A 17,143-nucleotide genomic window follows, 5' to 3' on the forward strand; every position below is an offset into this window, starting at 1 on the left:
CGTCATGGTGGGGGCGAGCGCAGGTGATGGTACTGTACCTCTTTTCACAAGTCGTAAACCTTAATGCGCCGTTTCCCTGCGCGCCACAATTACTCACATTGGCCAGCACAATGTGGCCACACATGGATGCACTTAAGAAGCACGGAAGTGCACAAAAATAAATCATTTTTGTTTCATTTTCCTTTTAAACATCAGTCTCTTTCCTAAAAAATAAATTAAATAAAAAGATTCAAATACTGTACTCCACAGTCTTCATTTTGCTGTAGTAGCCCGATTTTTAGCTGCCAGTCTCCTCACAGAAATCAAATTGTCATAGAATCATTTGAGGATCAAGGTTAGAAAAGACATAAAAATTAACTTACCTTGTTGGATTACACTCCACAGTCTCCACTTTGCTGCAGTAGCCCATTTTTAGATGCCCCCAGTCTCCACTCGGGTATAGAGTTGTCACTGCAACATTTGCAAAAACACAGTTTGAGATTAGGGAATACGGTACACAATAGCGTTAGCTTGCCTATCGTCACAGTCTCCAGTTTTCTGCAGCTCTTTGTTTACTTCCTGCCCTCAATCTCCTCTCGGATATAAAATTGGCATTGTAACATTTGAGAATTAATGACTCGAAAAAACACATTTTGCAAAACCTGCTGGATTACACTCCACAGTCTCCAACATGATGCATTCGATGCAGCGTGTTTTTTACAGTTTCAAATGGAAAACAAACCATTGCTGTCCAGGCTAATAAACTTGTGGTTTTTGAGCTCACACTTTTTTTTTTTTTTTTTTTTTTTTTTTACAGTCTTTTTTTGTGGTTGGTCCCTGACCCGGCAGACGTCCGCGATGAGGTCACATGTGCAGGGAAGTCCGTCCAGCTGGGATCGGTCCTCCGATATCCCACTCTCCCCCTTTCTAATGAGTCTCCCGAGGACGCCGCCTCCCACTTAATCCACTCGTCTATTTTGACTTCCTGTGCTCGAGGAGCTCACAAGGCCGGTAAAGGTTGCGTGTTCCGTTGGCCGCGGTCAATGACATCAATTGAGGCAGGCAGACTACCAGGAGTTTGGGTTACACGACATCAATGGATCCGCGGGGAAAAGAGATATTAGACGCTGACGAGAACTCAACATCAAAGATTTCACAACAGAAACACCAACTCCAAGTGTCGTGTGATTATAGCAGACTGCGTAAACGTACAATTTGGGATAATTTGATCCAATTTATGTGAAAAGGAGCATAACACTTTGGTGCAAGGCTCATAACATCATCTAGCGTTGTGAAGCTTAGCATTTTTTTATGACGGTTATTTAAAAGTAAAAAGCAAAAATACATGTTTACTGAGACTATCATTGAAAAGAAACTGGCAATAGGCCTATACAAACAGTGTTTAGCCTGGTTAGTTTAGTATTTTGGTTACAAAAATAAATAGTTACTGAAACAAAATGGCAAACTCCGATACACTTATACAAGCTGTAAATATCCTGGCTAGCTTAGCATAATGCTAGCATTTTGATTACAAAACTACATTGTTATCGAGACAGTAATTCAAAACGCAAACAACAAATACCAATAGGCTTATACAAGCTCTATCTACGCTCGTTAGCTTAGCATAATGTTAGCATTTTGGTTACAAAAATATATGATATTACCGGTATGACAATTATTTACTTGTTAGCTAGTTACCTTGATAAATAGAAAGCAAAAAGAAATGGGCAAATATGAACGTTGTAACTTGGATTATGTATCTTTCCTCACTAAGGCTATGTTAGCACTTTGTTTTAAAAAAATTATACATGTATACTAAAAAACTTTTTGTCTTAGCTTTGTAAGACAAAACCTGACATAAGTTGGCTCTTTGTGGATAAGACATACAATCAGTGACAAAGTTACTATCTACAAACCGTACAACCAGTAGCACCAAGTTAATTAACCTTGTTAGCATAGTTGGCTAACACCTCACCTGAGCAGGTTAACGTTACCTAAGCTTTACATTGCTTACTGGTTGGAGTAGACAAATCTGTGACTATTATTTATTTTATTGTATTTTTTCAGAGATTCAAATGGCAATCAACGTCACTGGCATCATTACCTTAGTTTGCTAAGGCCATGATTTTAGCATTTAGTTACAACTAACATTTTTACACTACGATTGGCCAGCCTGTCTTTACTGAGGGTGTGGCTCTTAGCGAACAGGTCCAGTGTTGACGCCTGTCTTGTACAGTGGCCCTGCAGGAACTTTAACACTTGGACGGACGTGAGCAAAGCGGTCCAGAAGCAGCAGCTGCCACAGAGACAAAACACAAAAGCCACTCAGAGATCCAAGAGACACAACAGCAACATCTGCGCTGGCCCAGACACAGCAAAACTTATTAAGAGCGCCACAGTCTAGAAAATCTGGTTTTATGACCGAGGCACTGGCCTTGGTCGCGTCGGACAAAGTTTCCGCCTCGTTAGGACGAAAGTTTGACACTTATGAGCCTTTCCACGATGATGACGATAGTTAGGTCAAGTTTGTTGTTTCAATGAGCCGAGCACTTGAAAGGTGAACTCTTAAGAAGGTTACAGTTAAAAAAAAAAAAAAAATCAATAGCTATTACGACATATAGCTAATGCATAGATGCTTGGAGTGGGGTATTAAATGTGAAGGCCTTCAATGTAGGTGAGCCACTTTGTGTTAGGTGCACTTAGCTTGTGGACTTTGCACTTGGAGACTGATGTTGTACTGGAACCACAAACAGCCTCAAGAAGAAGACTTTGTCCCTGACAATAGCATACTATCGCCAGAATCACGATACGATGATGGGTGAGATTGTATGTGACCTTAGCACACAACTGACTACGTAAGCCTCAGTGATGTCAGTAGTTCTTCGGTGGAGATAAAGAATATATGCTGATGAGCATTGTTAGTCTGTTTAAATGTTGACGATAGATGCGAGCGTTTTCAAGCATTAAAATGAGACAATAGACACCGCGCTCTATCGAAACCATGACACACTTCTACAATAAAATGTACTATAGAAAAAAGATCAAAGCTGAGGTGAAAATAAGACTAAAATTGACAATAAAGCTTAAATATAAATCTGACAGCTCAAAAACAGATGCAATAGGATGTTTTGTTTGTAGCGATCAAGCGATGACGGTGTTGGCTTTGCAGCTCCCATCTGGAGATCACTATTGACAAACACGAGAGATGTAAACTTGACGATAATCGGCAAACAACCACAATGCCTGTCAAACATCGCGAAAAGAAGAAAGCGACAACATCTGCGGCTTATCTGCAGCCCGTAATGTTGTGCGCTAGCATTGAGCTAACCTGACGAATGCAGCTAATTGTGTTTTTGGCGACACGTCAATCACACGGCGAAAAGGCGAAAAGCGAAGCAAATGAGACCAGGACACTGGTTGACTCGAGGAATAAACAGCTGAAGAAAGACAGAAAGGAAGCATAAATCGCATCATAGAATTCACCCCACCCCTCGTCTTCTCTTTCTTCCTGCTCAGATGGAGGGATTACCCCAGGAGGAAGTGCTTTGATTGGGGCACAATGGGCATCCATCCTCTGCTTGATTCGTAGGATCCACGAGGTAAATCCCTGATGCGAGTGGATCCGACGACGGCTGATTTTCCCAAGAGGAGAACGAGTTCAGGGGTGACTCGAGTGGGAGAGAGAGAGGAGGACGAGGAAGATGTTTCGCAGAAGTCAAAGAGACAGATCAGAAACGATAAAAATGTGAGAGAAAGCAGATGATTTTTACATCTACTGCTGTCTTCTTTCATGTCGCTGAAGGAGTCTGCAGTGTTTTTTTTTTCCTCCTTGTCCAAAATCTACAAGATAAACTTTGATTTATGTTCTATTTATGTATCCTCCTCAAAAGAGTGCAACAGAGGTGAAGTACACGGTGTTAGCACTTAGGCAGAGGCAACTTACAAATATATACTGTCTATATAAAAATCTAATGTCTATGGATGCATAGTGTGGAATTTGAAGAAGACAAAATTATGTCTGTCGGAACATTTCTGCAATTAACTCATTCACTCCCAGCCATTTTCACTGAAGCAAACCCCCTTTGCTCCCTGCTGTTTTGCTCGATTTTGACTTTGATTTTGAGTTTGATTCATCGTGGGAAACTATATTTCTATCTCTCTGTTTCCATTTTGCAACAATTAGCATTAGAATATAGCTCAGTTTCATCATTATTTACAAATCTATTGAAAACTGTGGTGAAAACAGCTTGTCGCAACATGGCCCTGGTTGATCTCTTATACTCTGCTGCCACCTGTTGGCCGTTTATGTAATAACTACCATTGCTTCAACCGTTATCTTCAGTTCAGAGGCTGCATCAAAGCCTTCTGTATGCTTTAGCATAAAAAACAAACAAACGTATAAATACGTCTTTGGGACACTGGTAATGTTTACAATAGAACATATTTATACGTCTTTGGGAGAAAATGAGTTAACTTAGGGATGAGAATAATGGAGAAAATTGAATGTTCCCTAAATATAAGTGCTCCAAAAACTTCATTTGTCCACGTTCTGCTGCTACTGTGGTGCTACAAGCAGCATACAAACCCGGGCCAGGAGGCGAAAGGGCTTTTGTCGGGTTTACACGTACTGTACACGATGTCATGCTTAAACTATGTCAGCATACCGTATTGGGCCACCAAATGTGAGATAAAAGGTGTTGTACCTGCTAGAAGCCAGAAAGTCACCACTACAGCGGCATCAGAGTGGGCCCTCTAATTGAAATTCTTCGCCGCCGTCCTCGGGATTTGGTTTAATGAGCTGAGAAACAGGCCGAGACAGCTGACTCCTGACTCTGCGTGCGTGCGTGCGTGCGTGCGTGCGTGCGCGCGGACATATCAGAGGAGCTTTCCCACCGCCAGGCCTCTGAGTGCACCAAGCCAGGTTTGGCTTCTCTCGGGCTACTGCGGCAATATACTTGCAACACACTCGCTCTTTCAGACACACACATTGTCTTTCCTCTGAAGCCTCGCCAGTACTACAGATTTCACACACACACACACACACACACACACACACACACACACAGAAAAGGTCCAGCGGTTTGCCAAACTGTGGCAGCCTGTGTTTCTACTCAAAAGTCACATTTCTTTGTCACTACATTAGGACATTAGACAAAAAGTGCAGAAACGAGGTGCAAATATGAGAAAAATGTATTCAAAATATTTGCTGTAAAATTTCAAATATTCAGTGTAAAAATACACAAATATTAGTAAAATAAACAAATAAATAAAAACTGGAAAAATATTTCAAAGAAAACAAAAAAAACTTTTTTTTTTTTTTTTTTTTTTTTTTTTAGAAAGCACTATTATTCGGGGGGGGGGGGGGGGGGGAATACAAGCACATTAGGAAATTGAAAAAAATAAATAAATATAATGTGGGGGAAAACTACACAAAAATTAAAATATGACAAAAACCAAAAATATTAGTAAAAAAAAAATGGATTTTTTTTAATTATACAAAATAAAAAAGATTAAGAAAAATAGGTTATTAGAAATATTAGGAAAAAAATAAAAGAAATATGGGAAAAATACACAAACATCACAAAAATACAAAAATAAAGCAGAAATACAATTATATTATATACTATTAGGAACAAACTACTTTTTACCATATAAAAAATATTAGACAAAAATAAATGTTAAAAAGTATAAAATTATTACACAAATATTGAGAAAGAAAATACTAGAAACATTTAAAAATCTTTGAAAAAAAACAAATATTTAGAAAAATACAAAACCATTAAAGCAAAAACAATCTTAAAAAAAAAAAGAAAAAAGAAAAATAATGTTGGACCAGATGTGTTTGTGTGTGCGTATTTGAGTCTTATTTGAACGTATGACAGCAAGGTGCACTTCTGGCAAACAGAGTCAAATAGGACACTGGTGTTAATCTCCCACCCTGGAGGAGGAAGGAGGAAGGGCGGGTTGCACCCTGACACAGGGATCCTGTTCCAACTTTCATTTGCTCCCAGTCCCAGCGGGCCTCATCCGCAACACCAAGATTACCCAAAGCTCCAGAGCCAAAATCCACTCGTGACATCATCACAAGGGCCGCAAGTGAAGTTTATGGCAAATAAATGTTCTTTAACATCCTGAGCACTTGCTTGCTAATGCTTTCAATTGTCTATTATTTTGAGCATCTTGCCACATACTGAATGTTGTCATATTAACTGCCAAATATGCTCAACAATTAAATAAATACTTGAGCATATTATCGTCGAGCTTGTAAATACAGTGGTCATGATTTTTGTCCGTAACCGAAATGTGGAGGATGACGTGGGTAAGGTCTCCTGGCACGGAGGTGTCACTCAAGCACAAACTGCCCGTCTTTGTGCTCGCTGTGTCAGCTGTCCGTCAAAATGATTGGCAGACACGTGTCACACTGAGGGAATGTCGCGGGGACTTGGCGAGAGAGCAAAAAGCCACGGCGGCAAATCTCAATAATCCATCTCCAGACGGGAAAAAAAAAATGAATGGGGGGGGGCTTCATAGTTGAAATTCTAATGGTGTTAGGCCACAGGGTTCATGTCATTTCCCTCCATCGCCCAAACAAATGATTAGAAGATTCCATTATTTGTCCATTATGCATATGTGTTTGTGTGCAAATGGACTCACTTTAGCTCATCACGGGCCAATATGTCTGGACCCGGAACCAGCTGGGGTCCCCCCGGGTCCTAAAATTGCTCATCATTAGGGCTTAATGCCACTGGCTCTTTTTTTTATGACTAACCAGATAATCAATATGTGAAAGGTTATACTCATAGCAGTGTTTTTCCAAAAGAGGAGGAGCACCTCGGCAAGTTAGCGAATTAGCCTCCAACCTCGGGTCAAGAACGGAATTTGTCTTTTTGTTTACATTTGGAAGATGTCCACGAGTCTCTTAGGGGGACAGCAGTTGGCCTGTTCGTCCTGTAACCATGAAAACAATAACACCGCCAAAGCAAATGTCTTCCGGAGAGAGTAAAATTAAATCTAGATTCTTGTGGAAAAATAATACTTCGATACCAGCCTCCTCTGTATTGAAATTGATTCCTTAGCGACAGCTACTATTGTAGCTATGCCAGTAAACAGGTTACAGGAGTTTATTTAGGTGATAATGTTAGTCTCGGTGGATCATCAGTGTCAATATTGGTATCAACGATACCAGAATTTATGCCTTTGAGAAACTGGAATTGATTTTAATGCTATACTGTACGGAGCCCCAAAGGTGACATAGAGAAGAAAAAAACAACAAAGATGAATAAAGTCAATTGCCTGTGTTAATATTAACAATTAAATCATGTTGTTCTAATAGTCAGTTGTCAGAGGAACAACAATATCGATGCCAGTATCAATGATACTAGTAACTAGCCACGATTTTGCTTGCTCTCATAGTAAAATTTGTGATGGTTAATGATTTAGTGTTAGTTGTTGACTAAATTGATATGTATGAACGCAGTCTATCAATATTAATATCACTATCAACGATACCAGCCTCTGTTTTACTTGCTATAGGCATTGGTTAGGAAGTCTGAAATATTTGCACATATGTTCTAAAACAGTCAAAATGTTCCACTGCAGTTTTTGTTTAATATTAATGTACAATTAAAACACTTTTCCACTTTTTTTCCCCCATAATTTTACGACACACTGTATGACGTTACTTGTTGAAAACCCCCAACCCGCTGCACTCGTTTTTTGGATGGTTTTGCCCATATAAATGAACGCTTGGCTGCCACCATTAAACTTGCGTTCTTTCTGTTTTTATAGTGGAAAATGAAAATGTCATGGCACTAAGTATTTCATGAACGCTATTCATGTACTATATCAAGTATGAATCCCACTAACCAATTGGGAGCACTGCAGAATGCGGGCGCACACCGGGATACTCCCGCACCGCCGCTACGCTAGCATTAAACATTGAAAAACCCGCAGGAAGCATTTGCTCAGCGCACCCCCCACACCCGTTACTGCAAACACGGCTTGCAGTGCTTTGTTGATGGGGGACATTCAGACGCCCAAAACACGCTTGGGCCATACTTGTTGGCATGAGAAGACACACGCACCCCTCAAATATTGAAATTGTTGCTGTCTGATGAAAACCAAGTTCGTCCGCAAATATCACGATTCATGACTCGAGGATTCATCTGTTTGCAGATTTTTTTATTTTTTTTTGGTGGAACCTCCGTTATTTGCTGAAAAAAAAAAAATTGTGCTTAGGTCCTGCCTAATTTTAAATTATTGCCTTGGTCCCAAGGAACTTAATTTTTTTATTATTATTATTATTAATACATTTATTTAATTTATTAATTTACTTATTAAATATTTTTATTATTTTTTCCATTTGCCATGAATAAAATGTGTGCATATCTATAAACTCGCCGATATAACTTGTACTACTAATATTTTTTTTAGGGATGGGCAAGTACCGATACCAGCCTTTTTTCAAGTACTCGAGTACTCGTGACGCAGACGAGTACAAGCGACCGATGGCAGAGAGGGAAGACGTTAAGTGAGTCCTCCTTTCCTGTAACTGGCGCTAGCTTGCAGCAGTTTTTCACCAAAACTTCACCGGTTTGGAAATACTTCAAAATTGTGAATCTTAAACTAAAAGAGCATTTTTGTGTTTTATTTTGAGCGTTAAGACGATTGAAGTGTGACTGTGCTGTTTTTTTTTTTGTCAAAATTAAAGGAAATATATTTGTTTAAAAATATATTTTGATTTTTTTTATGGCGGCACGGTGGCCGAGTGGTTAGCACGTCCGCCTCCCAGTTCTGAGGACTCCGGTTCGAGTCCAGGCTCCGGCCTTCCTGGGTGGAGTTTGCATGTTCTCCCCGTGCCCGCGTGGGTCTTCTCCGGGTACTCCGGTCTCCTCCCACATTCCAAAGACATGCACGGCAGGTTAATTGGGTGCTCTGAATCGTCCCTAGGTGTGCTTGTGAGTGTGGATGGTTGTTCGTCTCTGTGTGCCCTGCGATTGGCTGGCAACCAGTCCAGGGTGTCCCCTGCCTACTGCCCAGAGCCAGCTGAGATAGGCTCCAGCACCCCCCGCGACCCTTGTGAGGAATAAGCGGTCAAGAAAATGGATGGATGGATGATTTTTTTATTTGTCAAAATGTACTACTGGTATCGGCAGTTGGTAATGGTATCGGTGAGTACTGAGGGTCTGAGTATCGGTATCGGTCTGAAAAAAAGTGGTATCGAACATCTCTAATTTTTTTCTATGTATATTAGCGGAAATGAGCCCGTTCCTGCCATCTCTGGTGAACTTGGATGTCTTGATCCTTCGTATGAGTCTTCTTTGATCCGACAGACGACGAGGCCCGTCTCCCGCGGCAACGAGTCGAGCAGGATAAACGTGTTGATGGTGGCAGACGCTGCTGGAATTCTGTCCCCCATGTGTCAGATTGGTTGTCGCCTCCTTGCGCTCCGCTTGGCCGTGATCTTTGGCTCCTTACGCCTCCTCGTGCCTCACGTGACCCTTTCCCGTCTTTTCCCTGAATCCGAACTGCTTCATTATTATGTTTTCCGTCTCACACTTTGCATTGTATTTTAATCGCATTATATTTTAGATTTGTGTCACATTACTTCGTATTGTATGCTATTATCAATCTTATGGCCTCACATTATGTTTTAAAGTGAAAATAGATCTCAAAAATGAAAGATGATGAGCATTTTCACCATTAAACTTAAGTCAAAACTTTGACACGTTGAAGTGTTTGCGTTTCTAGGCTGCTGCCATGTAGACAAACATCCCAAACTGTCGTCTTTCTATCTCCCTTCGCCTATTTTGAAGCTGACAGAGTGTAGTAACGAGCCCACTGGAGTTTTAATGAGTTTGAGACAGGATCAGCCGTGAAGCTAAAGCGCTGGATTCACATGATACCCAACCAGAGGCAGTAAGAAGACAACAGGCAATCCATGAGCAGGAGTGAGTGGGTGTGTATATGACAAGAGGTGGCAAAAGTATCCCCACTCAGTACTTAAGTAGGAGTACAGATACTGACGCTTAGCCTTGTGGGAGGGCAAGAAAAGCCAGGTGGCCCGCCAGTGCTTTATTAGCCTGGCGGGCCACCTGGCCACCCTGAGTGCTATTTTCCTTTAACAACAACAACAACACAAACAAACAGTGATGTTTTTTTTAGGGGGCTGGAACAGATTAATGGCATTTCAATTCATTTCAATGGGGGAAACTGATTTGATAAATCAAGGTACCACCGTGCAAATGTAGGCTGAAAAATCTACTTAAGCACAATAAAGTATTTTACTTCATTACTTCCCAGCACTGCGTTTGAGCCGCAAACGTATGAAAAGCTGTGAGTGATGCACTCTCATACGCCGGCAGCCAAATCCCCCAGCAAGGTTATAGGGCTAGCATGTAGCGCGCACCCTTGACTTATGCATGAGCCACCCGTGCGGCGCTATCCCGGGAATTCTGATTCTTTTTCCCGGCATAAAACTTGCATGGCCTTCCCGCACTCCGAGGGGAGTAAATGATTCACGATATGGTAAGTAAGCAACGCGTGTTAATTCAGCCTTTTGCTGAGACGGTATCAAGTCAGGGCCACGGCTACATTTAGCCTCCCGTGCCTCTTAAACATGAGGGGAGGCCTCGTGTGAGCATGCAGGAAGTGGTGAGATGTGCCCCGAGCCCCTACATAAACTAACGTTTGTATTTAGCATTTCAGTCTTGAGTCCGCGTGGTAATGTGGAGTGTAGCGCACAAGTTGTTAGCCTAATAGTATCATTGCGTTACTCATTTTTAACTTGCTGTCACAATATCAATTTTAAAAGAGTCTTTGTTTGTTGAATTTGTTGTTTTTAAAAAAAACATTCAAAACTGACTTAGGTAATTATGCGATTAGACTTAAGTGTGAAGTACATGCGAAACGGTGAAAAGAGGGTTCTGTGAGAATAAATAAATGGCTACTACCAATTTATTTTATGTTATTATATTTTATTCATTTTTATTACATTTTTTTTATTTAAGTTTATAATTAAAAACACTGTATATATTTGATATTAATTTTAGCTATTTTATTCGAATATTTGTATTTATTTGATTTCATCGTATTTATATTTTTAAAAATTCATTTTATACAGTATTTTATTGATTTTCATATAATTTTCTAATTGGATAATTTTCAAAACATCAGTGTTGATTGATTTTGTGTTTACATGTTTTATGAGTATTTTTTTGTATTTCATTATATATTTTTATGTTACTTTATTTGCAAATTAATATCAGCCTTCTTATATTATAATAATTTTGCATTAAACTTAGTTTTATTTTGTTTTTCTATATTTTATTTAATAATGTATTTTTGCATTTTATTTTATTGATTTTATTTATTTTTTTTACATTGTATTGATTTTTTTTTATAGTGTTTGTCATGTAATAAATTTATTTTCTGTGCTTCCAAAAAAGGAAAAAAATATTATTATTATTATTAGATTTTCTTCTATTGATTTTATTTTTTTCCTTTTTTTTTTTTTTAAACAAAAGATAAACTTTTTTTTTTTTTTTTTTTTCGTGTGGACAGGTCACAACTATGTGAACTGTTTGGACGTCTTCTGATTGAAGTCAATTCCTTACATTACAGACCTCTGCTGACCCAGGACGCGAGTATAAATGTAATTTTAATGTATTCATTTACCTCCCTAATGTCATCTGGGCGAAAGGGGGCCACACGTGCTACCTACTTAGCCCCCCCCTCCACTCGCTTGCAACCACATCCGAGCGCCTCAGAAATTCAAATCAACATTTAAATAGTTTGATGTGTAAGTAAGATTCTGTGAACTCTATTATTTGCCCCGCTATTTGCGTGAATAATTCAGGCGGGAGAGGGGGGTTGAATTATGGATAAAGTGTACAGTTTGAAGGAGGGTTTCACGGGAAGCCCGCGGCCACAGCCTCGCCTTTTAATGATGTCTGGAGACGCTGGACTGGGGCTCAAGGAGAGGTGGAGACGTCACGTCGTTAGTGTTAGTATGCCGTTTACTCCAGAATTAGGAAAGAAGAAAAAAATAAATACACTCCAATGACGCGAAGTGTGAAAATGGATGGGAAATTCCTGCCTCGTGTTGTCATCGGGAAAACTACAACGTGATATTATTTATTGTATAATAATTGTATTAATTTATATGTTGTACCACATCGTCATTGGAGTGAGTCTTTCAAAATATCATATTGTTCATATATTATATTGCCTCAATTCGCATCTAATTGTAATCAAAGTAAATCGATTTTGTATCACAATTTAATTTGGGTGAAACATTTTGTTTTGCATCATAGTATCCATAATTGAAGTTAATTGTATCATATCGTAACGTCTCATTTTAGTACCTAATATCGTAATCAAAGTTAATCATATCATATTGTATCGCATCGTATCACATTGTAATTGGAGTGAAGTTTATCGTTTTGCATCATATCGGGTTGTACTGCATTGTGGTGAATAGTACAGCTGGAGTTAATCGTATCATATTGTATTGTAATACCGTATTGTATCACATTGTTTCATAATCGAAGTGAATGATGTCACATTGTTTTATGGTATCCCGTGATATTACTTCACATTGCATTATAATTTGGTTGAATCGTCGCATACGTAATTGTTTGCCATTTTTTCACATCATATTGAAATCGGAATTAAACGGATTCAATTAATCGGATTTCATCACAATTTCTGTGATTCATCTTCTACTGCATTGCAGCACATCATCTTGCATTGCATTACTGTATATCGTATCGCATTGTATCATAATTGGAGGGAATGTATCGCAACTTCATTTGAGCAATAACAAAACAATATTTTATTCAAGAGAGTGGTCCCAAATTTAGGAATAAATAACTGAAATAAATCTGATTAAATCTTAAATATCAAAGCTATGAAATGGATAAAATTTGCCAATTTTTACTACAGTGTAGCAGAACCACCAAAGTCAAAAATTACCCAAACTGCAAGCTGCTGGATGTGACACACACACATAAACACCCTTGAGCAGCCAGCAGGGAGTCATCCTGTTCCCACTCGCTGCAGCGCGGGCCGAGCCAAGCGCGCGCACACAACTCACTCCTAATTACCCACCTACCTCTAATTATCCAATCATAAAGCCATTAGCGGCCTCGCACCATATTAACGTGGGCCCGCCCACACACGCTGGCGAGCGCCAGTGCCAGCCCAGTTGTACAAACGCCTCTCCCGACACACACAAATAACCACTTTTTGTTGGCACTAATAGAGTTCATGTCGCAATAAAAGACCGGCAGCCAATCATTGCAGAGTGAACTCCACCAAGGCTTGAACTTATTTCTTCTTGTTGCTAAGTCAACCTGGCTTCAAGGTTGCAAATGTCAAAATATTTCAGTGAGAAGAATACTCAAAATTGAAACTTCAAAGCAAAAGGGCGGACTTCTTGTGTGTTTTCACGATTAACTTCTTGAGACTTTTTTTGTCGGTCTACTCGTGAAAGTGAATTCAGGGGCTGAATTTTCCCAAATTTTCAGGTACGAAAATTGGAAATGGTCAAAATGGTCACTAAAAACCAAAACAGAAGACACCTTGTGTGATTTCAGGCATAACTTCTTGAGACTTTTTTGTGGGTCTACTCATGATAGACTAGCCTACCAAATTTCTTGCTGCTAAGTGAAACAGACTTCAGTGGCTGAATTTTTCAAATTTTCCAATATGAAAAATGGAAATTGTCAAAATGACTGTAAAATGGTTGCTTCAAAACAAAATGGCAGACTCCTTGTGTGATTTCAGTCATAACATTTTGAGACTTTTTTTGTGGTCTACTCATATGCAAGCCTATCAAATTTCATGCTGCTAAGTGAAACCATCTTTCAGATCCAATTTTCGGGTCTGAAATTTGGAAATTATCAAAATGACTCTAAAATGGTCAATTAAAAACAAAATGGCAGACTCCTTGTGTGATTTCAGACATAACTTGAGACTTTTTGTGGGTCTACTCATGATAAGCAAGCCTACCAAATTTCTTGCTGCTAAATGAAGCTGGCTTCTGGGGCTGAATTTTCGGTATAAAATTTGGAAATGATATAAATGACTGTAAAACGGTCACTTGAAACCAAAATGGCAGACTCTCTAAGATTCGCCATGCTCTAGAAAATTCTCAAAAACAAGCGCAAACGCTCCTGAAGAACAACAAAGACCTCCCCAAAACTCGCCAAGAAGTCCGTCGACGGAATCTGAGTTCAAAAGTGAACTCGTCCTCATGCTTTATTGAGTCGCGGCTCGTCCTGGCGCTGGCGGCAGCTTGTGCAAGCCGAGACTCCAGATTGTTCCGTCCTTTATTCATACCCGTCATGGCACCGGCGGCTTATTGGAGCGAGCGGGGCGGATGGAGAACACAGGTGCGCAGATGTTAGCACAGCTGCGAGCGCGCCCGAGATGCTAACGCTAGACGAGCGAGAGGGCGGGGAGTTTTTTTTTTTCCTCCATATTATTTATTTGTGTGCGTGGATGGAAGAATTATAGCAAATGTGTAATAACTGAGTAGCATTACAAAAGTAAGAATACATTTGTAAAAATAAAGTCCCCCCTTCGTAAACTAATTACAAGTAATCGTGTTTGGTTCTCTCATCAAATGAGTAAATAAATGCCCACAATTATTTTAGAAAACAATGTGGAATTTTTTTTTTCTTAAAGCCTTTTTGATGAAATTTAAGACCTCGCCTCATTAACTCATTCACTGCCTTTGACAAGTATACTTGTCAATTGTATTTTTTAGAGCAGTGCTAAATGGGGGCGAATCTGAGCATGCTCCACTGTAAATATCAAACTTGGAAACAACTTTACTGATGCCCAACCACCGGTAGATGACATCATTGCCCCATTTTATAGGAAATAAACACAGTTTCAGAGTCCATGGGAGAAATGGCTGTATTTTGGCAAACCTACATTTTTCTGCTGTCAATTATAAAAGAACGGGACGGGACAAAAAGTAGGGAGTCTATTCTGTTATTTGGTAGATTCGGTTTATATATAATTATTGAATGTAATATCACGTGAGTATTGGAAATGTAAACATTTTCTATAATGACTGGCAGTGAATGAGTTAAATGAACAATTTATGTCTTATTAAAGCCACTTAGATTAAAGAAAAAAAAAAATTGTCATGATATTTTTACAGCAGGTTTAAGGAAGGCAAATGCAAGACTTTTAAAACCTCTCCTCTATTAAAACCAGGAGTAGGCAATATAATACGGCCAATTTTCATGACGGTAGTAATATTTCATAAAACAAACTAAATGGAAAAATGAAGACAATTGGAGAAGAATGCAGCATTGTCAAACGTTTAAGCAACAGATTGAAGGATTTGTGTGTCATTTTTTAGATAATTAAGGCTTTCATTCTGGAAAATCCAATTCAAAAGGCACAAATGTTTCACGACATTATGAAAACGTTTGATGGGAAGTGACAGACGCGAACTTGGCAGCACAATGTACATCTGAAGGAAAATCCACTGATTGGTTCAAAACCAGCAAAGATAATGAAGACGAAAGGTGTCAAGGTGCGTCCTGACAATGGAGGACCTTGCGCCGTCTTGTGTTTTGGAAGGTGGCGCAGCTGTTCTTCGTGGCAATCAAACGTCTGCCGTTCAATGCCACACAATCTGATAAACATCGGCTTTTGTTTTTAGCCTGATGACTTTGTTTTGCGCTCTTGCTTATTGTTTGCTCCTCAAACTCGGTTGCATTCGTTTTGTGGATGTTCAAACTTTGGGTAGCACTAAAAGACAACACAAGTTTATTCTAAATATGTATGTGAAAGACTTGTTGTTGGACTCTCATGTGAGTGTTTGTCACATGGGCTGCTTTTATTATTATTATTTATTTATTTATTTATTTATTTATTTATTGCCATGACAGACCATCAAGAAGATGACACAAAACCCCTAAAAATCAGATATAGTGAGTATTAAATGTCCAGCATCAATTTACTACAGACCAATTGAATTGGCAGAAACACATTTTGGTCTGATTAACCAATCCGAGGATGGAAAAACATTTATTATATGCCAGTTAGGTGGGCCAGTGAGGTGAATTTGAAATCTGATTGGTTAAAGAAAATGTTTGAGCTACATGTGCTGCCTTAAAATAAAATAAAAAAAAAAAGAAAAGAAAAAAAAAGGGGGGGGGGGCAAAGAAAAAAAAAACATTTTTGCCCCTCTTTAAGTCCCTTGGGTCACTGCCAAATCAATATATTTAAAACCTTGTAAATTCAAAATACACAATAAAAAGAAGAAAAGTCCAATAACTTTACAATTATTATTATTAATTACATTTTTAAATATATATATTTGTTAAATGCCAGGCTGGTTCAATGATGACGCAGGAACGCATTGAGCTGCTGCAGCGCCCCCTGTTGACTATGTGCTTCACTACACTTTCCTTGGAATTGTGGACATTGTGGGGAAGAAATAAGGTACACTTGGTACCCATTTAATTATTTATTTCATAACTATTTTTACCAGTACAAAAAATTCCCTGTATTATATTTTGTCATATTTTACGACAGTTGCTTAAATAATGCGTTTGGGTTTTTGTGGGGGGGTTAGAAGATAAAAAATTATTTGGGCTCTACTCCATTTAAGGTCGAGATAGGTATAAATAAACAGGTTTAATAAATATGTATATGTTACGTACTATTAACCCTTTTTTGTCCATTCAGCATCTCCCTCTTCACCCTCCCTGGCCTCCTTCCTGGTCTTGCTCACAGTCAGGCCATAATGCAACATGACACAGGCGGTGGCAACACGTCCGTGCGTCCGTCCGCGGCCGTTTAAGACCAATGAATATCATTTTTTGCTCCCAGTTGGGCGCCGCCGATGCGCTCTCGGATGTGCTGCCGCCGCCACAGCGTATCAGCGTTTGCGCCTGTCAAGCCTCCCTGCCCTGCAACTCCCCCCCACCACCACCACCACCACACACACACTTATATGGTGTTCATGGACATACACACACACAGAAAGAGACATAGAGGATATTGTCAGCCTCAAGAGAGCACTTTGTTGTTTTGGATGCTTCTGTCATCTTGAATACACGTCACGCCACTCGCACAAATCCACCACAAGCAAAATAACAAAATGGCTTTAAAAGGGATACAAACCTCATTAAAG

General features: G+C 39.4%; 1 protein-coding gene across 1 annotated transcript in view; it reads right to left on the bottom strand.

The window, feature by feature from the left end:
* Window positions 1–17,143, bottom strand: part of meis1b (Meis homeobox 1 b) — a 201,667-nt gene that overhangs the window by 100,605 nt on the left and 83,919 nt on the right. Inside the window, exon 8 of the mRNA XM_077494845.1 lies at window positions 363–450. The gene's annotated coding sequence lies outside the window, so the exon portion shown is untranslated. The remainder of the gene's footprint in view (window positions 1–362; window positions 451–17,143) is intronic.

The sequence above is a fragment of the Festucalex cinctus genome, chromosome 14, assembly GCF_051991245.1.
Source record: "Festucalex cinctus isolate MCC-2025b chromosome 14, RoL_Fcin_1.0, whole genome shotgun sequence".
NCBI lineage: Eukaryota > Metazoa > Chordata > Actinopteri > Syngnathiformes > Syngnathidae > Festucalex > Festucalex cinctus.